Source organism: Molossus molossus, unplaced genomic scaffold (genome assembly GCF_014108415.1).
Source record: "Molossus molossus isolate mMolMol1 unplaced genomic scaffold, mMolMol1.p scaffold_m16_p_6, whole genome shotgun sequence".
Classification (NCBI taxonomy): domain Eukaryota; kingdom Metazoa; phylum Chordata; class Mammalia; order Chiroptera; family Molossidae; genus Molossus; species Molossus molossus.
Window position 1 is genome coordinate 71,693,059 of NW_023425399.1, and position 22,065 is coordinate 71,715,123.

Here is a 22,065-nt window from a genome sequence, read left to right on the forward strand (position 1 = left end):
GAGCAATGCATCTCTTGTGAAAATTGTTCTCTTTATATTTCCTTGAATAGTAATAAGAAAATCAACTCTTGTCCTTTCTCTAGAAGCTGAAAATGTAATATATTTGCAGATGAAATAAACTGTTTTTTTTTTTTTTCTGTTGAAATGAAATTGCAATCCATGTGTTCAGCAGCATATGCAAATAACAGATTGAAACTTGGTTGCAGAGAATTTTCACTTCCTGGTAACAGCTGTGATACTTGACAGATGCTCTAGTGCCAACATCACACCAAGTAAAGTGAGACTATGAAAAAGTAGAAACTCCCAGCATTTTAGCTTATTTTCTGAACAAAAAACACCATTGACTCAAAAAGTAGTTTCTGAACTGAATAAACTAGATATAACATTTGCATCTAAGTCAATAGTAAAAAGAGCTAAGTTCTGACTTGTCTCCAGCTTGGGATATTTAAATCGTGCCTTTTCCCAGCTGCATTCACTGTGGTCACAGGTTTACAGCACTCATTCTATAGTGATCCAGGCAATGTGCAATGCCAGCTTGTCTGTACCTACTGATGTTGCCGTAAGTACCCCACAAATTCTAGCTTTGAAACAAGAGACATTGATTGCAGGAGTGGGGAATTTCTGGCCCTCAGGCCATATAAGCCCCATGAAATAAGTACCAGCTAACATTATATGCCTCACAAAATTAGCTGACCAAATATAGGCTAATTTTTAAGTTGATAATTTTGTATGGCCTTGAGAATGATGTTATAAATACTCAAATGGCCTGTGGCAGAAAAAAGGTTCCCCATCCCCAAAAGCCATTGCTTCGAGTTGTTAAAATCTGTTGGTGCACAATTATACTATGAAAAAGTTATATTTTATCTAAGCCAGTATATGATGAATAAATGATACAATGATGAGGCGCATTAGCATATTTTGTGTTGTTCAAATGATCCTCTACAGCAGTGGTTCTCAACTTGTGGGTCATGACCCCTTTGGGGGTCGAATGACCCTTTCACAGGGGTCGCCTAAGACCATTGGAAAACACATATTTCTGATGGTCTTAGGAACCGAGACATTGCTCCTCTATCCATCTCTAGATGGGTCCGCCCCCATGCAGATATGCCCACATACAGATACACCCACATACGAGTACCCGGCGTGATGACATCATTGCGCCAACCTCATCACATATACCCCATACAAATACAGGTGTATGTGACAGGGTTGGTGCCATAATGTACTTATGTGGAGCAGTCACACATGTGTAGAGAGCAGCTACTGTGTAGAAAGTAGCTACTCTGTAAAAAGCAGCTACTGTGTTGAAAGCAGCAGAATTGGTGGTAAAACACTTCGTGAATTATAATTACTGGGTAAATGTAAAATCATGTACTGTAAAATCATCAACTACTGCATAAAAAAATATCTGTACCATGGGAACTTAATCTGGATGCTGATCTATCTTTTTATATTCAGCTGTGGTTGATGTGAATACTGTCCCTTTGTGATAGTAACAGGTATGTAATAAAAATAACACAGATAATAGTAAATCATAGGAAACTTTGATGAACTGTATTGACTAAACTATGCCATGTATCATCTTTTGTATTATTAAAGCCATTATATATTATTTTCATTAGCAAACCATTCCATGACAATGGACCGTGTAGAGAACAATGTTAAGAGAAGAAAATATAGTGAGGATTTTTTACAATATGGTTTTACCTCAATAATTACAGCAGAAATTGAGAAACTGTAATGTGTTATTTGTTGTAAAGTTCTATCAGCTGAATCTATGAAGCCAAACAAACTAAAATGCCATTTTGATAGCAAGCATCGAGCTTTGCCAGCAAGGATACCAATTATTTTAAAAGCTAAGCTGATGGACTCAAGAAAGCCAGACTTGACACTGGTGGCAAGTACCACAAACAAAGTGTAGCAGCCATTAAAGCTTCATATTTGGTGACACTCAGAATTGCCAGAGGTATGAAACCTCACACCATTGCTGAAGATTTACTGTTGCCATCGGCCAAAGACATTGTTCGAGTTATGATTGGAGACGAATTTGTTACAAAATGAGTGCAATTTTCTTATCTAATGTCACTGTCTGCAGTAGAATAGATAACATGTCTGCTGACATTCTTGATCAGGTAATCCAGGAAATTAAATCTGCTCCACTTCCAATATGTAGCATCCAGCTTGATGAATCTACAGACATTGCAAACTGTTCACATATACTGGTTTACATGAGCTATATTAATGATGGCGACTTTAAAGATGAGTTTCTTTTTTGCAAACCTCTTGAAATGACAATTACTGCATGTGATGTATTTGACACAGTTGGTTCATTTCTGAAAAAGCATAAAATCTCTTGGGAAAAGGTTTGTGGTGTTTGCACAAATGGTGCTCCAGCTATGCTAGGATTTTAATCTGGATTTCAACGTTTGGTACTGAATGAGTCATCAAAAGTCGTCGGAACTCACTGTATGATTCATCGGCAAATATAAGCAGCAAAGACACTGCCAAAAGAGTTACAAGAAGTGATGAAAAGCGTCATAAGTTCTGTCAATTTTGTAAAGGCAAACACTTTAAATAGTCGACTATTTTTGCAACTGTGCAATGAGTTGGGTGTACCGAACAGTTCTCTACTATTTCATACTGAAGTGAGATGGTTGTTGACAGGAAAAGTTTTAAAATGTGTTTTTGAGCTTCATGATGAACTCAAAACGTAATAAAATCAGAAATGAAAGAGGTGAAGTAACAACAGACAGCACAGATATACAAAGGACTGTAAGAAAATATTATGAACATTTATATGCCAACAAATTCGACAACTGGACAAATTCTTAGAATCATATACTATTTTAAAACTCAACTGGGAAGAGTCAGAAAACCTAAAAAGACCAATAACAATTAAGGAAATAGAAGAAGTAATCAATAAAATCCCAGCAAACAAAAGCCCTGGGCCAGACGGCTACAGAGGGGTGTTTTAGCAAACATTCAAAGAAGAACTATCACCTATTCTCTTTAAACTATTTTAAAAAATTCAAGAAGAAGGAAGACTTCCAAGCTCTTTTTATGAGGCCAGTATAATCCTAATCCCCAAACCAGATAAAAACACTACAAAGAAAGATAATTACAGGCCAATATCCCTGATGAACATAGATGCCAAAATCCCCAATAAAACCTTAGCAAATAGAATCTATCAATATATTTAAAAAAATTAAACACCACGATCAAGTAAAATTTATTCCAGGAATACAAGATGAGTACAATATTTGGAAATCGATAAATGTGATAGACCACATAAACACAATGAAATATAAAAATCATGCGATCATATCAATAGATGCCGAAAAAGCATTAGACAAAATCCAGCATCTATTTTTAAAAACTCTCAGCAGAGTGAAAATAGAAGGAACATATTTCAAATAATAAAGGACATATATGACAAACCTGCACCCAATATCATACTCAATAGGCAAAAACATGCCCGGCTGGTGTGGCTCAGTGGTTGAGCATCGACCCATGCACCAAAAGGTTGCTGGTTCAATTCCCAGTCAAGGTACATGCCCAGATTGTGGGCCTGATCCCCAGTGAGGGGCATGCAGGAAGCGGCAATTCATGTTCTCTCTCATCGATGTTTCTATCTCTTTCTCCCTCCCCTTTCCTCTCTCTAAAAATCAATACAGAAAAAAGAAAATAAAAACAAAACAAAAATAAATTAATTAATTACATTAAAAAAAAGAATTTTTTAAAAAGCAAACAAACAACTAAAAGCATTTCTCTTAAGAACAGGAATAAGACAGAAATGTCCACTTTTACCACTCTTATTTAACATAGTACTGGAAGTCTTAGCCAAGCAATCAGACAAGAAGAAAAAATAAATGGGATACAAATTGGAAAAGAAGAAGTGACACTATCATTATTTGCAGATGGCATGATGTTGTACATAGAAAACCCTAAAGACTCCATTAGAAACTAATAGATTTAATCAATGAATTTGACAAAGTAGCAGAATACAAAGTCAACATTCAGAAATCATAGTCATTTTTATACACCAATAATGAACACACAGAAAGAGAAACAAAAAAATAACATTTACAATTGCAGCAAAAAAATTAAGATACCTAGAAATAAACTTAACCAAAGAAGTAAAGGACATTTTCACAGAAAACTACAGGACATTGAAAAAAGAAATAGTGGAATATATAAAAAAAGTGGAAACATATACCCTGTTCATGGATTGGAAGAATTAACATCATTAAAATGTCCATACTACCCAAAGCAATGTATAGATTCAAAGCAATACCCATTAAAATACCAACAATATATCTCACAGAACTAGAACAAACACTCCAAAAGTTTATATGGAACCAAAAAAGACCTCTAATAGCCACAGCAATCTTGAAAAAGAGGAACAAAGAAGGAAGGATCACAATACCGGAATTCAGGTTATACTAAAAAGACAGTATAATCAAAATAGCCTGGCACTGGGACAAGAACAGGCATATAGATCAATGAAACTGAACAGAGAACCCAGAAGTTGTCTCAAGACATTATACTCAATTAATATTTGACAAAAGTGGCAATAGCATACAATGGAGTAAAAACAGTCTCTTCAATAAATGGTGTTGGGAAAATTAGCTATACACCAAAGAATGAAACTAGACCACCAACTTACATCATACACAAGACTAAACTCTAAATGAATAGAAGTCTTAAATGTGACTTGTGAATCCATAAAAATCCTAGAAAAATATGTAGGTAACAGGATTTCAGACATCACACAATACTGAATTTTCACTGATGCAATGCCTAATGCAAGAGAAATGAAGAAAAAAAATAATACACGAGTCAAACTAAAAGCTTTCGCACATCAAAAGAAAGATCAAAATGGAAAGGGAACCCACTATATGGGAGAGCATAATTGCCAATGATATATCAGATAAGGAGTTAATGTCCAAAATATATAGAGTACTAATGCAACGCAACTAAAGGAAGACAAAGAATCAAATTAAAAAATAGGCAGAGGACCTAAATAGACACCTCTCCAAAGAGGACATGCAAATAGCCAAGAGACATATGAAAAAATGTTCAACATCACTAATCATCAGAAAGATGCAAATTAAAACAACTATGAGGTATCACCTCGTACTTGCTAGAATGGCTGCCATCATCAAATCATCAAACAATAAGTGCTGCCAAGGCTATGGAGAAAGGGCACTCTAGCACAGCGCTGGTGGGAATGAAGACTGGTGCAGTCACTACAAAAAACAGTATGATGTTTTCTCAAAAAATTAAAAATTGACCTGCCATTTGACCCAGTGATCCCATTTCTAGGAATATATTCTAAGGAGCCTGAAATACCAATTAGAATGAATATATGTACCACTGTGTTGATAGCAGCACTATTTACAATCACTAAGAACTAGAAACAGCTCAAGTGTCCATCAATAGATGAATGGATAAAAAAGCCATGGTACATATACACAATGGAATAGTATGAAGCTGTAGGAAAGAAAGATCTCTTATCCTTTGAGATGACATGGAGGGACCTAGAGAGTATTATGCTAAGCAAAATTAGCCAGTCAGAGAAAGACAAATATCACATGATCTCACTTATTTATGGAATATAATGAACAAAATAAGATGATAAACAAAATAGATCCAGAGACATAGAAGTAGGATTCAGACTGACAAACTCTGGTAGGGGGTCAGGGGGAGAAAAGAGATAAACCAAAAAACTTATGCATGGAAGCATAACCAATGTACATAGACAACAATGTTGGGGGGTGGGGGGAAGCTGTCAAAGGGGAAAAAAGGAGAAACATCTGTAACAAAAATAAATTAATAAAATAAAATAAAAAATAAAAAAAACTACCAAAGGCAGTCTGGCCAGTGAGGCTCAGTGGATTGAGCATCATCCCATGGACTGAAAGGTCTCAGTTTGATTTCCAATCAGGGCACATGCCAGGGTTTCAGGCTGGAACCCTAGTAAAGGGTGTGTAGGAGGCAGCCCATTGATGTATGTCTCTCACATTGATGTTTCTATCACCCTCTCTCTTCCTCTCTCTCTAAAAAATCAATAAAAAACATATTTTTAAAAAATCTGAAGGCATATTTTACAGTTCTAGTGCAAATATTTCTGAAACTTGTATAGAACAAGAACAACAAGAAAGAACCTGAATGGCCTCAGAATAGAACGAAGTTGGAGAGATCACAATACCAGATATCAATCTATAGTACAAAATCATTGTAATCAAAACAACCTGGTAATGGCACCAGAATGGGAATATAGATCAGTGGAACAGAATATAGAAATCAACCTATGCCTTTACTGAAAATTAATATTCAACAAAGGATGCAAGAGCATTCAATGGAGTCTCTTTAATAAATGGTGTTGGTAAAATTGGACATGTACATGCAAAAAAAACCAAAAAATAAAATAAAACTACACCACCAACTTACACCACACACAAAAATAAACTCAAAATGGATAAAAGACTTAAATATAAGTCACAAAACCATACAAATCCTAGAAGAAAACATAGGCAATAAAATCTCAGACATCTGGCATAGCAATATTTTTACTGATATATCTCCTAGGGCAAGAGAAACAAAGAGAAAAAAAACAACAAAACTAAACAGATGGAACTCCATCAAACTAAAAAGCTTCACAGCAAAAGAAACCATTACTAAAATGAAAAGTAACCCACTGTATGGGAGAACATCTTTGCCAATGATAGATCTGATAAGGGGTTAATTTCCAAAATATATGAAGAACTTATACAACTCAACACAGAAAGACAAAAAATTTAATTAAAAATGGGCAAAGAAGCTGAATAGACACTTCTCCAAATAGGACATACAGATGGCCAAGAGACACTTCTCTACATAAAACATACAGATGGCCAATAGACATATGAAAAAATGCTCAAAGTCACTAATCATCAGAAAGATGAGCATTAAAACTGCAATGGGAAATCACCTCAAACCTGCTAGAATGGCTAAAGTCAATGAATGAATCAACAAACAAGTTCTGGTGAGGATATGAAGAAGAGGAAACCCTCTTCCACTGTTGGTGAGAATACAGACTCATCAGCTACTGTGAAAAACAGTATGGAGCTTCCAGAAAAAATTGAAAATGAAATTGTCTTTTGACCTTGTGATCTCACTTCTAGGAATATGTACTAATAATCCTGAAACACTAGTCATAAAAAATACATGGACCCCTATGTTCAAAGTAGTGTTCTTTACAATAGCTAAGCTCTGGAACCAGCCCAAGTGTCCATCAGTAGATGAGTATATAAAAAAGCTGTGGTACATTTACACAATGGAATACTATGCAACTGTAAAAAAAAAAGGATCTCTTACTTTTTGCATCAGTATGGTTGAACCTGAAGATGATTATGCTAAATTAAATAAGCCAGTCAGAGAAAGACAAATACCATATGATCTCACTTTTATGTGGAATCTGATGAACAAAACAGAACCAGAGATATGGATACATGGGACAGTCTGACAGTGGTTAGGGGGGAGGGAGTTGGGGGATCTAGAGAAGACAGGGTATAGAGTGTAGCCAAAGAACATATACACATAGCCCATGGACACAGAAAACAGAGTGATGGAAGTAGAAGAGGGGTGGAGGGGTGCTGGGTGGAGGTGGGCAAAGGGGAGGGCAATGGGGGACATCTATAATAGTGTCAACAATAAAAAATAAAAAATAAAAAGAAAACTATTAGTGAGACAGAAGAAAATGCAGAAAAATTACCTGATGAATTACAAAGAAAACATCACAAATCTGATATTTTCTTTTCCTTTAATGAAAGCTGTGCTCTGTAGATAACATTGTGAAAGAAGCAGTAACAGTTAATGAAGAGGAATTCCATCAAATTTGGATCTTGATGCTGCTGTAAGTGAACATTCAGGTCATTAGCTGTATCAGGATTCAGTTTCAGATAGATTCACTGTAGAACTTGAAGTTCAGTCCTTCAGTTAAGATTAGCCCAGCGGGTGTGGCTCAGTAGTTGAACATTGACCCATGCATAAAAAGGTCACCTGTTCTATTCCCAGTTGGGGCACATGCCGGTTGTGGTCCTGATCCCCAGTGGGGGGCATGCAGGAGGTGGCCAATTGATGTTCTCTCTCATTGGTGTTTCTGTCTCTCTCCTTCTCTCTTCCCCTCTCTCTAACATCAATAAACAAAAAAATATTAAAAATAAAAAATATTATAACTTTAGTAAAAAAGGACAAGAATTCTCTGAGGAAGATGATGAGGTATATCAAGTAACTGTGTATCAGGCAGAAGAGAGTGATACAGATTTATGAGAAGACAATCCTGAAATTTTCTTAGCTGACTATTGGAAGTGTACTTCATTCAATGAAGTGAATCCTTCCCTTCACCCACATTGCTACAGAAGTTGGGCCCTTTGTGAGAACTGGCTTCCTGCAGACAGAAAGAAATAAAAAAGGGAAATGCCTGAGAAAAATCAACACAATTAGAAAAGGGTTTGATATGTCTGAATCTAACAACAACAAAATATAGTGAATGACTCCTGAGAATTATGAATCATGTGTTGAGGAAAATGATGAAGTGATCACAAAAGCCTCCCAATCTCAAAAAAGTGAAAATTATTCTCAGCCATCAATTTAATGCATCATTTATAGCAGCCAAGAAGATTTTGAAGAGTTAGAGAGGGAAGAAACACAAAACAAAGGAGAAAGTGTGGAATCTAGTTTTCCCTTTAATAGCATTGAACCTTGTGTGATTTGACAGGATCGACCTAAAAATGGTTGCATCATCCATGGCACAACAGGACATCTTATAGAGGCTTTATACATGCAAAGAAGTTAAAGAAAAAAAATAATCCCTGCCCAGTATTTAGACAATAAATTGTTAGTTTCTTTAAATACTGCATTATATTGTCTTGAAAAGAAAAAGTTAGAGAAAAATTTGGTTTTAGTTTGAAATCTTAGAAGTTTATGAAAAAAAAGATGAGTTGCATGATCTTAGATGGAGTGTGATTCAGTTGTCAATCAACTATGCTAATGCCGGGATACAGAGATATAGCTGTTATATATGCAGAAAATTCAAATTTTCAAATTTTATCTTTATTATACACTATACACTGTGTCTATTTATTGATATTAGCCTTATCAAATTTCATTTACCCTGAGCATATTTACACGTTTTTTGTTTGCTCATATTCTATTGAATACAATCTAGTAAAAAGTTATGGAGAACCTAGTGGAAAAGGATTGAGCTAATCAGAGACAACATTGCTTTCTTTCTTCTTTTTTTATTTAATTAATTAATTTATTTTTGTTACAAATGTTTCTCCTTTTTCCTCCAATGATACCCCCCTTCCCCATCCTGTCCCCAGCTTTGTTGTCTATGTCCATTGATCATGCATACATGCATGTAAATTCTGTGGTTTATCGCCCCCCCACTCTTCTGGGGATTGTCAATCTGTACCTCAATTCCACGTCTCTGGGACTACCCCATCCCTCAGACTGTTATGTTCATTATATTCCACAAATAAGTGAGATCATGTGATATTTGTCTTACTCTCCAGGTCCCCTATGTTGTCTAAAAGGATAAGAGATCATTCTTTCTTTCTTTTCGTTTTTTAATGCTCACCCGAGGATTTTTTTGTTTTTTGTTCAGATAGAGTGGGAGAGAGAGAGAGAGAGAAACATCTATGTGAAAGGGACACAATTGAGTGGTCGGCACCTGCACGACCCAAACAGGGCCAGGGAAAAACTGCAACAAAGGTACATGCCCTTCATGGGAGCCGAACCTGGATCTCTCGGGACCTCAGGCTGACGTTCTAATCACTGAGCAAACGGCCAGGGAGAGTTTTTTCTTTCTTACAGCTGCATAGTACTCCATTGTGTATATGTACTACTACTTTTTTATCCATTTGTCTATTGATGGACATTTGGGCTGTTTCCAGCTTTTAGCTATTGTAAATAGTGCTGCTACAAACAGGGGGTACATATATTCTTTCTGATTGGTGTTTCAGGCTTCTTAGGTTATATTCCTAGAAGTAGGATCACTGGGTCAAATGGCAGATCAATTTTTAATTTTTTGAGGTAACACCATATTGTTTTTCATAGTGGTTGCACCAGTCTGCATTCCCACCAGTAGTGTACTAGAGTACCCTTTTCTCCACACTCTCGTCAACACTTGTTGTTTGATGATTTGTTGATGGTGGTTATTTTGACAGGTGTGAAGTGATACTTTATTGTTGTTTTAATTTGCATCTCTCTGATGATTAGTGATGTTGAACATTTCTTCATATGTCTCTTAGCCATTTGTATATCCTGTTTGAGAGGTGTCTATTTTGTTCCTCTGCCCATTTTTTAATTGGGTTTTTTGTCTTCCTTTTGTTGAGCTGTATGAGCACTCTCTATATATTGAAAATTAACACCTTATCTGCTGTATCATTGGCAATAATGCTCTCCCATAGAGTGGGTTGTCTTTCCATTTTGGTGATTGCTTCTTTTGCTCTGCCGAAGCTTTTGAGTTTGATGTAAACAAAAAGAAATCCCCAGAACAAGTAGAAGGAAGGAAATAGTAAAGATCAGAGAAGAAATAAATGACATGGAGACAAAAAAAAAACACAAAAAAAAAACCACAATTCAAAGGATCAATGAAACGAAGAGCTGATTCTTTGAAAAGATGAACAAGATTTATGGACCCTTCACTAGACTCACAAAGAAACAAAGAGAGAATGCAAATACACAAAATCAGAAATGAAAGACAAGAAATAATAACTGACACCACAGAAATACAAAGGATCGTTAACACATACTATGAACAATTATATGGCAAAAATTCGACAATCTAAGTGAAATGAACAAATTTCTAGAAACACATAGTCTCCTAAACCTGAACTGGGAAGAGATAGAAAACTTGAACAGACCAATAACAACAAAAGAAATTAAAGATGTAATCAAGACTCTCCCAGCATACAAAAGCCCAGGTCGGACGGCTTCATGAGGGAATTTTACTGAACATTCAAAAAAGAACTAATGCCCATTCTCCTCAAACTATTTTAAAAAATTCAAGAAGAAGGAAGGTTTCCAAACTCATTTTATGAGGCGAGCATAATTCTAATTCCAAAACCAGAAAGACACTACAAAGAAAGAAAACTATAGACCAATATCCCTGATGAACATAGATTCAAAATCCTGAACAAAATACTAGCAAATAGAATCCAGCAATACATCAAAATATTCTTCACCATGACCAAGTGGGATTCGTCCCAGGAATGCAAGGCTGGTACAATATTCGCAAATCAATAAATGTGATACACCACATAAACAAAATGAAAAATAAAAATCATATGATCAGCCCTGGCCAGTTTGGCTCAGCAGTTAGAGCATCAGCCTGTGGTCCAGAGAGACCCAATTTTAGTTCCCGCTTAGGGCGCATACCTCAGTTGCAGTTTGTCCCTGACTCTGGTTGGTCATGCAGGTGGCAGCCACTCAATGTATCCCTTTCACATCAATGTCTCTCTCTCTCTCTCTCTCTCTCTCTCTCTCTCTCTCTCCCCCCCCCCCTCTCCTTCCCACTCTGTCTGAACAAAAAAAAAAAAAAAAAGGAAAAATGTCCTTGGGTGAGGATTAAAAAAAAATCATATGATCATATCAATAGATGCTGAAAAAGCATTCGACAAATTCCAGCACCCATTTCTGATAAAAGAGCTCAGCAATCTGAGAATAGAGGGATGATATCTCAACATAATAAAGACCATATATGAAAGACCTACAGCCAACATCATACTCAATGGGCAGAAACTAAAAGCATTTCCCTTAAGAACAGGAACAAGGCAAGGATGCCCACTTTTGCCACTCTTATTTAACATAGTACTGGAAGTCTTAGCCACAGCAATCACACAGCAAGAAAAAATAAAAGGGACCCAAATTAGAAAGGAGGAAGTGAAACTGTCATTATTCGCAGATGACATGATACTATATGTAGAAAACCAAAAAAATCCATCAAAAATTTACCAGACTTAATACATGAATTTGGCAAAGTAGCAGAATAAAAAATTAATGCCAAGAAATTGATGACATTCTTATACACCAATGATGAATTCACAGAAAGAGAAACTAAAAAAAAAAAATCCCATTTACCATCGCAGCAAAAAAATTAAGATAGCTAGGAATAAACTTAACCAAAAAAGTAAAGTACCTATTGGCAGAAAACTACAGGTCATTGAAAAAAGAAACAGAGGAAGATATAAAAACGTGGAAGCACATACCTTGATCATGGATTTGAAGACTTAACATCATTAAAATGTCCATACTACCCAAAGCAATCTATAGATTAAATGCAATCCCCATCAAAACATCAATGATATACTTCACAGAACTAGAACAAATATTTCAAAAGACCCTGAATAGCCACAGTAATCTTGAAAAAGAACAAAATTGGAGGGATCACATTACCAGATTTCAGTTATAGTACAAAGCCACTGTAATCAGAACAGCATGGCACTGGCACAAAAAACAGGCAGATAGATCAATGGAACAGAATAGCGAACCCAGAAATGGGCCCAAGACAATATGCTCAATTAATATTTGACAAAGGGTGCAAGAGCATATAGTGGAGTAAAGACAGCCTTTTTAATAAATGGTGTTGGGAAAATTGGACAGCTAAATGCAAAAAAATGAAACTAGACCATCAACTTACACTATAAATAAGAATAAACTCAAAACAGTAAAAGAGTTAAATGTGACTCATGAACCCATAAAAATCCTAGAAGAAATTGTAGGCAACAAAATTTCAGACATCATATGCAGCAGAATTTTCACTGATACATCACCTAAGGCAACAGAAACAAAGGAGAAAATGAACACATGGGACTACAACATTACTTTCTTGTTGAAACGTCCAATCTATCACTTATTGAACACTTAGTATGTGTTTGGTCCTATGTAGACATTCTAGGTGATATATTCTATCCATATTATATAAAACCAAGCACAGAAGATGATAGCATGCACAGTGATAAAGAATGTGAAGGTATGCATGTCTTTAACACAGAAATGGTGTTATTTCATCCACAATTGATGTGTCAAAGAATTCTGGTGAACCAAGAATCTTCAGAGATTTGTTTGTATATTATTATTAATGTATTCAATTAGGCAGCCGATTATGCCTATTTCCATGGCAACCAGTCAGATGGAATGTTGCTCTGAGCAGGTAAAGTGACTTGGTATACGTATATCATGGATGTACAAGAAAATGTGTGAGAGAATTTTGCTTCTTAAAAAATAAAACTGGGTAGTGAGCAGTTCTAGCAAAAAAACAACAACACAGGTCTAATGAGCAATAAAGAAAATTGATTTTCCAGACACCAGTAGACATTGCTATACTGTAATAAAGATAGTGAATTAATTATTGCTGACCTGTTTAGGTAATTTTTTCCCCTGTTGATCTCTTTGAGAGCACCACCACAATGCTCTTTTTGAAGGAATGTTTCAGCCTACAAAGGATAATAACAGGACTAATACATTTCCTACATTCATTTATTAATTTTTTTGTAATATTGAGCTCCTTGATTGCCAAAAATAGAAAAAATAAAATAAAATCCAACGACAAAAAATTATCTTTATGAGTGAAAAATCTTCTTCCCCCTATACTTTATTAAAGTCTATCACTAGTTTCTCAATTACTAGGAAAGCCACCTGTGTACCACCTCTCAAGTCTTCCTAGTCGCTTTCTCTGTCTCTAGAAATATTCCAGCACATGCACACGCGTGCACACACACACACACACACACACACACACACACACACATGCTGAACTAGACTATGATACAGGCATTTCAAGAAGTCCTAGTAGGCAACAGCAGAGTCTAGGAAATCTACAAACCAAGAGTCATCTCCAGATGACTCTTTTTTTTTCTTTTTTTGATATTTTGTTCAGATAGAGTGGGAGGGACAGAGAGAAAGAGAGAAACATTGACGCGAAAGGGACACATCCAGTAGTCGCCACCCACACAACCCAACCAGGGCCGGGGACAAACCGCAACCAAGGCACGCGCCCCCAGCGGGAACCGAACCGGGTCTCTCTGGACCACAGGCCGACACTCTACCCACTAAGCCAAACCGGCCAGGCCGAGACTGCACTCTTTCAAGTACACATTGGCATTACTACTGGTTAAATTTCTTCTCCTGTTGTAGCAGTTGGATGTCAGATAACCCTTTCTTACTCTGAGTTTCTAGAAATAGTGTGATTTCATAATAGTCTAGATATCAAATAATTAAAGGTTATTATTGTTTTAAAGTATACTTTTTTAGTGACTAATATTTTTAGGAGTAGATTTTGTAAGAGATGATGAAACCCAATAAAAGGAGCATCCTTTAGAAATAAGAAGAAATACAAAGAAGCCTTATCTGTGCCAGAGAGAAAACTACAGTCCCAAATACCCAAAATACTACGGAAACATTACCAACATTCTAGGGGAAGAAACAAATAATAAATAAAATAAATGTTGAAGTAAATAATACATTGGATATTGATTAAAATCTGGGATAAAAATAAAGGAGAGATATGGCGTCGACAAACTGAAATTTGAATGAAAATTTGTTGTAAGTGAAAGAGAAAAGCATAATTATAACTGGAGGAAGAATATTCCAGGAAGAAGAAATTGCAAGTGAGATGCCTACAATGCTGAGATATTTGAAATTAACAAACAGAAAATGTTTGTAATATTAAAGTAAAATGAGAAAATAGTTTAAAAATTTATTGAACAGGCCATACATTTTTTTGTAGTATGCATTTGATAATGAACAAATGTATAAAAGTAGCTTAGTTGGAGACCTAGAAAATGGTTAAAAGTAGGATTAAGGGTTATATTTGTTTAATTTCTACTTTTCTTTAACTTTATTTTTTCTCTAACAACCATGACTTCCTTTCACATTAAAATTTGTATTTTAAGGACTCATTGGGACAGTGATGATTTGAGCAGCTAGAATAACTTGCAATTATAAAATGTGGAAAACAAAACCACATACCTGATATTAAATACCAATTTCTCCATGTCAAGTCATGCCAAGCTCTTAGTCTTATACAACTGATGAACAGAGATTTCGATAATATAAAATATTTTTATTGTCTTTCCAGAAGAACTGCTCTGCCAAGAAATACCCAGACAAAAAACTAACTGTCTCATGGTGAGGACATCAGCCTTGTGCTTAATTTAATTTATGACTTCATAGAAACTCACCAAATTTGAGATAATGTCTTCACATTCCTTATTAATTCAGTGAAATATCTAAAAAGGCACAGTTGACTCCATAGCAGATGGCAAGTTTCAGTCCCTGAAATGGCATTATAGTTCTTCCTTTCCTGGGAGTTGACAGATGGGTATCACCACACACCTCCAGGGCAGAGACTGAATACACAGAGATTACATGGGAAGATCTGTGTTTAAAGAGCACATTCTAGTTCTGCCAGCTAAATCAGAAAGTGCCAGTTGGAACTATCAAGTCATTGTGGGAGGGGGTCTGAAATTGCTCTTAACCTTTGCCTTCACTGGGAGACTGACAGATCTGGAAAGAAACAGCCAAAGTGTGACTTGACTGGATGGGACTCTGCTTAATGGCATTCTAATTGGTCTGCTATTTTCATAGCTAGGTTACCTGGGTTGTTAGATCTTAAACTGAATGGCGTTCTCTTCACATTGTGTCTTCAGCACATTACCTAGAATATAGCAGGTGAATAGTGTGTGGTGAGAGTTGTTTTTTTACATGTTGGATGCCTTCAGGTCGCTACAGACAAGGCCACAAAGAACTGCTCAAGCTGAGTCATCTGAAGGTTAGCAAACATGTAGCAGAAGCCTAAACTTCAGTTCGTATTGAGCCAGGAGTAGACTGAGCTGGTGCCTTTGCCCTCAATTGTGCAAGTCAAATTAATTCAACCTGAAATTATATCACCCTGACAAGTTTCTGTGAATCAGCTAAGTGTTCTTTTTTAAATATATAGCAGATATTTTCTTCTTCTAGTTCTGCTTATTCCTCATTATAATTGGTAATATTTTAATTATTTTTGTTGATTTTATGTATTAGCATAACATTAGCTACCATAATTGATTAATATTTTAAAATATTATATTTAGTTGAAATTTACATTGCAATGTGGAAGTTCCTCATCAATAGATGGATTTCTTCCTTATAGTAATTTTATGGATTAAAGTTTCTGCCAAATTGTGGATCTGTTAGTTGCTAGAGTCCCCAGAACCCTCTATATCAAACCTGAGAGGGGAAAACAGCAGAATAAAAATGCCCAACTGATTCTAACAAACTCCAAGGTGAAAACTATCCCTTCTGGTTTCATTTAATGGAGGAGGGAGGGAAAGCCATATTAATACCATACATGGATCCAAGTGGGACTTGGAAATGTAGCTCCTTGCTGAGCATTTTGTCACTTAGCATCCTCTGGAAGGTGGAGCATGACTGGTGAAGCTAGTCTTCTCTGCCACAGTGGCTGACAGTGTTCTTGTCAGTGTATGGAAATTTGGGGCAGATGGTATATCCAATACTAAACTCATCCCTTCTAGGATCAAAATCTTCTTGGAATTAAAGAGATTGGAGAAAAAAGAGCTGTCTCAAGCCCTAGAGCATATGGACCTGTCACTCATCAGCTCATACATTGGGCAAGGATTTTTTTCTGACTCCCTTAGACAATACCTCATTAGAAACAGTAGGCTCTTGACTATATAATGGTATCTTCCCCATTATTTTCCTTTATAGACATTAGTTTTTTACCAGTAATGTTCTTTTAAAATCTTTTACAGAGGTAGCCTCAAACACTGGAAGGAACACAGTCTTCGAGTTTAAACAAGGACAATAACTATTCAGGTTTCGAATCCCTGGTCTATGAGTATAAAATCTATGATGATTAAATAAAACTAACACTAGAATTCTCCATGCTCAAACTGGTAATTCTTCTAATCTCATTGGACATGACATATATTTGGCATTCAGAAAATAGTTTCTATTTTCTCACCTATGTAGTAACTACAGAAAAGTATCATTAGTAATTTAAGCTTTGAAGATATTCTTTTGGTAATGAATATATATAAAGTCAGTATAGAGCTCAACATCATCTCAGGAAAATATTACACTTTGATTCTTTTTTAAAAGGATAAAAATACTTTTAGGTCCTTCTTAGCCGTCTTTAAAAAATTTCTACTAAAGTAGTTTGAGGACTAAACAGATGGAGGAATCCAGAATAGGATCAAAGTGGATATTCTTCTACTATGCACCTAGCAATAAGAGCGACTTTGGAGTCTTATTTCTTCCTGGATGTTGAGATCTACTCCTTAGGCAGGTCAACTACTGCCACTTGCACTTGTCCATGAGGCAATGTCCAATTTTCCCAGTTACTGCTTCTGTCCCACCAGTTTAGAGACATAGATTCCTGGAAAAACACTACAGGTTCTTAAGTATTCTTCTGAGGGGCCATTTCCTCTCTCACTGATAGAGTGTCATAGAATGTGAACTTTATAAATTAAAATTTGATAGAATACTTCAAAGTCTTCCCATGGGTTTTGGGATAAAATCTAGAATCTTCATACAGTTAATAAAGCTCTTTATGACCCACGTTTTTCTATTTCTCTTATTTGTCTTTTATCACTTGTACTCTTTGTGCAATATACTAATCAGGCTGGATTGTGTTCAGTTTTATAACTGCACTCATTCTGTGGGTCCCAACTTACATATTACTTGAACCAAAAACTCCCCTGTCCCTCATCATCAAAAATCAGATTAGAAGTTTTTTCTGTATTTTCCCTAATATGTAGTTCTGTGCACTATTATAGCACTGATCCTGCCATATTCCAGTAGCCCATTTTAATTTAATGTACTAGCCATACTATTATAGCTTTTGGTTTAGTAGGTCACATTCATTATAGGGAGCTTATTAAAAATGCAAATTTGGCCCTGGCTGGTTTGGCTCAGCAGTTCGAACGTCCACCCACGGACCGGAGAGTTCCAGGTTCAGTTCCTGCTAAGGGCACATACCTTGGTTGCAGTTTGTCCCTGACCTCCTGTGGGTGGCAACCACTCAATGTGTCTCCCTCACTCAAGTCGCTGTTTCTCTCTCTCTTCCTCCCTCTCCCCCCCCCCCCACTCTATCTGAAGGTAAAATGTAAAAATGTCCTCAGGTGAAGATAAAATAAATAAATAAATAAATAAATAAATAAATAAATAAATAAATAAATATGCAAATTTGTGGGCCCTTCTCTAGCACTAATAAATCAGAATCTAAGGGATGGGAGTTAAAAAGCATTTATTTTTTTTTAACAAATAATCTAGGTGATTTTAATGCATGCTCACATGGAGAACTACTGATTAAAGAGTACCTGGAATCTAATGAGAACACAACTCACTAAATTAATAGACAAACACTTAAATAATATACTTCATCAGAAATAATTTTTCCACTATTTTCATACCTCTGTGGCTGCCTCCTGTCTCCTAGAACTACGATAGTATCAAACTCACTTGGAATAACCAGAGGAATGGAGATATGTAAATGTGTACAGGTTAAACTTGTCCCTGCAATAATTTTAACAGTAATTTGTTAAGTGGTATTGTTACTTAAACTATGTGTGTGCAAAACACTAGACAATTTAAGTAATCTTGATGCGCTTTTGTTTTCTTGGTTAGAAAATGAAGATACTAGTTTCTGTCTTAGAGAATAATGGTAAAAGTAAATAGGTTAATAAGTGTAGTGCTTAGTCTGGCACGTAGTAAGACCTCAATAAATGAAAGTTAATTAATAATAAGTCTAAATGAATTTATTCCATTAAGATCCACAATCTGGGAAAACAAAACAAAACAAAAACTAAGATGAGATTGATTAAATAACAGATATCTGGAGGAACTGTCTTCCTGAAGAGAATTATAGATATAGTCATTAAAATTCCAGAGTGAAGAGCATAAATTCTATGGTTTTATTTCCTAGCCAACTGTGCAAACTGTGTATTTGGCAAGGAGATATAAAACAAGTTCAGCAAACTCTTGAGTAGGAAACATAAACATTTTTTTAATCAGAGTTTGACATTCAGACTCATTCATTTGGGTGGCAGCATGTAGTTTCACCTTTATATAAACACTGATTATTGTTTGCACAACAGCTTGGAAGTCACTAGGCAGGAGAACAAAGAGCACATTTCAGGCTCAGTGAAAGAAGGAAAAGGGTAAATGAACACTGTGTGAATCCTCCAACTCTCATGAAAACATTCTCTGGCCTCTCCCGCAGGATGCTTTATCCAAAAAATAAAACCATAAAGCAAACTCTCACACCTACCTCATGTGCGTTAGAATCAAAGTCCTGAAAAGAATTATGTTTTCACTATGATGACTGATGCACATATAAAATAAAAATTTGCAAGTGACACAATTTCAAGAAGTCTGTAATCGATAAACTAATTTTGATGGACTTTAAAAAGCAATATAATAAGTTTTTTCCATGTTATATATTTTGTGTATATAGAAACAAAAAGTAATAATAAATACATTCAATATAATTATTTCAACATGTTAAATTAATTCTGGTGTCTTCTAATAATTTTATTTAAATGTATATATAATTTAATACTTAGAAAATATGTGGAAAAGTACACAGTCATCAGCATATTTTAATAGGTGTAGACATCTGAAAGAAAATATTTACTGTTAAATTAAACCAAATGTTAATGTAAAATGTTAATAGTTTTATATGGTGCCATATTTCTGTTCCTCTATTTCACAAAAGGAAATATTACATTTTACATTTTAAGAGCTGGAATTTTACTTTAAAAATGTAAATGTAATGCAAAGAATTGTTTAGTGAAAATCTATTTTAAAATTGTAAAACTTAAGCATTATGATTATTATAAGAATTTAAAAATATCAATGACCAAAAGAGGTGGCCAAAATTATAGAGTGATTTCTCTCCCATTTCAAGAAATGAGGAACTCTAGTAATTGTATCTTTTACAATCCTGCAAATTTTGGGAGAATAAATGTTATGCTTAAGAACCACATGAAAAATATTAAATTCTGTTACTTAACATGCCCAAAATCTATAATTTCATATAGTTGTTAAAATGTGAGCAAGCAGCAACTCATATTTTCTTCGAATATTGTTCTACATTCTGTTGCTCTGTAACTATTCACCCTGAAATTTAAATACTATCATTTTTTTATGCGTATTGATGTGGGGATGTGGTGGTCAGACATTTAGTAAAGCCCAAGGAATAGCTTTCCTTTTTTCCATGTGATCTGAGGGCTCTGCTGGGAAGACCTGGGTTTCTCTGGCATATAATCTCCAACATGCTGTATTTACAGTCTATGTAAATATAATTTTCTAATCTGTAAAATAATGTTTTGTCTTAGTTTTGTATAACATATATATGTATAGATATACGTGTGGATATCCATACAGATTTATGTATAGATATCCATACAGATTTATGTGCAATTACATATCTCTTCAGATCAACTCACACTTCAAAAAATAAACTGAATTAATCACCTTGACTTATTTGGTAAAAAAATTCTATTTACATATTAATAGGAATTCATCTTCCGCCCTAGGCATTTAAAGTGTGTTATGTGCTTCCAGTGTTAATAAATAAATATTGAAAAAAAGTATAATATTTATGTGTATCTGTATGTATGTATTTTACTGTTACATTCATTGAAGAATTATTTTTGGCATTCTGAATAATTGCCAGGTGCCAAGGACTACAGGATCAGGAGATGTCAAGTTAATCTTTGATCAGAATTCTGTTGGCAGTTCCCTGACTTACAACTTTTCACACTCATCAAATTTCAGTTGAGGTAAGAACAGTAAAATGAGCAAAGGAATAATTTCACTTTTTACACTGTATGGGACAGTATAAAATCATAGTTAGACATATTGTTTCTGGAGCAAAATGTTTGGGTTCAAAATAGACTCTACAAATTAATTTTTGCACAACAAAGTTTTCTTAATTTGTCTACACTATAATCCTCATAGCTATAAAGAAGAGATCAATAGTAGTACTTATATCACAAATGTGAGAAATAAGTGAATTGGTACATAAAAAGTCTAAGAACTGTAAAAGGCAGATGGTATTAACAGAGTAAATATTATATATATATATATTATTATTGCAATATAGTTTAAGGAGGTGGAAGGAAATTTTGCAAGGTGCAATGTTATTTCACAGATGTATTACCCTGTTGAAAATACAATACATATTATAGTCATTGTGATCTTTTCTTGAACTTTTATTTCTCTACCTGGTTGAACCATCCTTACAATGGTTTTCATGGTTTTCTTGATAGTGTTTCTCACATAAGGTGTGAGGGGCAACTTCCAGATATTTCCTTCTCATCTATGCTCAGAGGTTTTTCTGCCTTAATTCTTATAAAAAGGTTTATTGATTGCACACATTATTCTAAACATGATTATAACTGTGGCAAATACTGTGATAAAGACACAGTCTAGTCTTTCATTAAATTCTCAGTTTTGTAGGAGAAAAAGAGCACATAAAAGATAACAATTCATTATGGTGATGTACCGTGACTCAGGAATAAGCATAATACTCTGAGAACTTTTCTTTTCATTTCTCTGGCTATGTACTTCTGTTTCTTGACCCTACATATAGTTCTCAAAATCACTCAGTTGACAAAAATGGATTTTTGAGAACATTATTTACATCAATTTCTGTTTGTGCCAACTGGTTTTCAGATAATAAATGTTATCATCCCTACATTGATGTATTAATGCTTTGAAATCTCAAAACTAAATGTAGCTTTTAATTGCTTTAATTTTAGAGTATTTTTTTCTGATAGAAACTTGGTTAAGAGCAATGCCTATAGGTCTGTTTAGAAATATGTGCCTATGACTTCACCTAACAAATGTGTTTGAATTCTAAGTATATGGTTGCTCTTCCAGGAAATTTAAATCCTATATTGTAAAATCAATGCACAAACTTGTACCAGACATATAGCTCTATTCACAAGATATGTGAATAAGTAAAAGCAGTAATCACAGGCATACACTCATTGAAACACCTTTGATACA

At 35.0% G+C, this 22,065-nt stretch overlaps 1 pseudogene; it reads left to right on the top strand.

Annotated features, from left to right (window-relative positions):
• The first annotated feature begins 520 nt into the window (after positions 1-520).
• LOC118619244 lies at positions 521-8,877 on the top strand (annotated as a pseudogene).
• Positions 8,878-22,065: the final 13,188 nt, after the last annotated feature.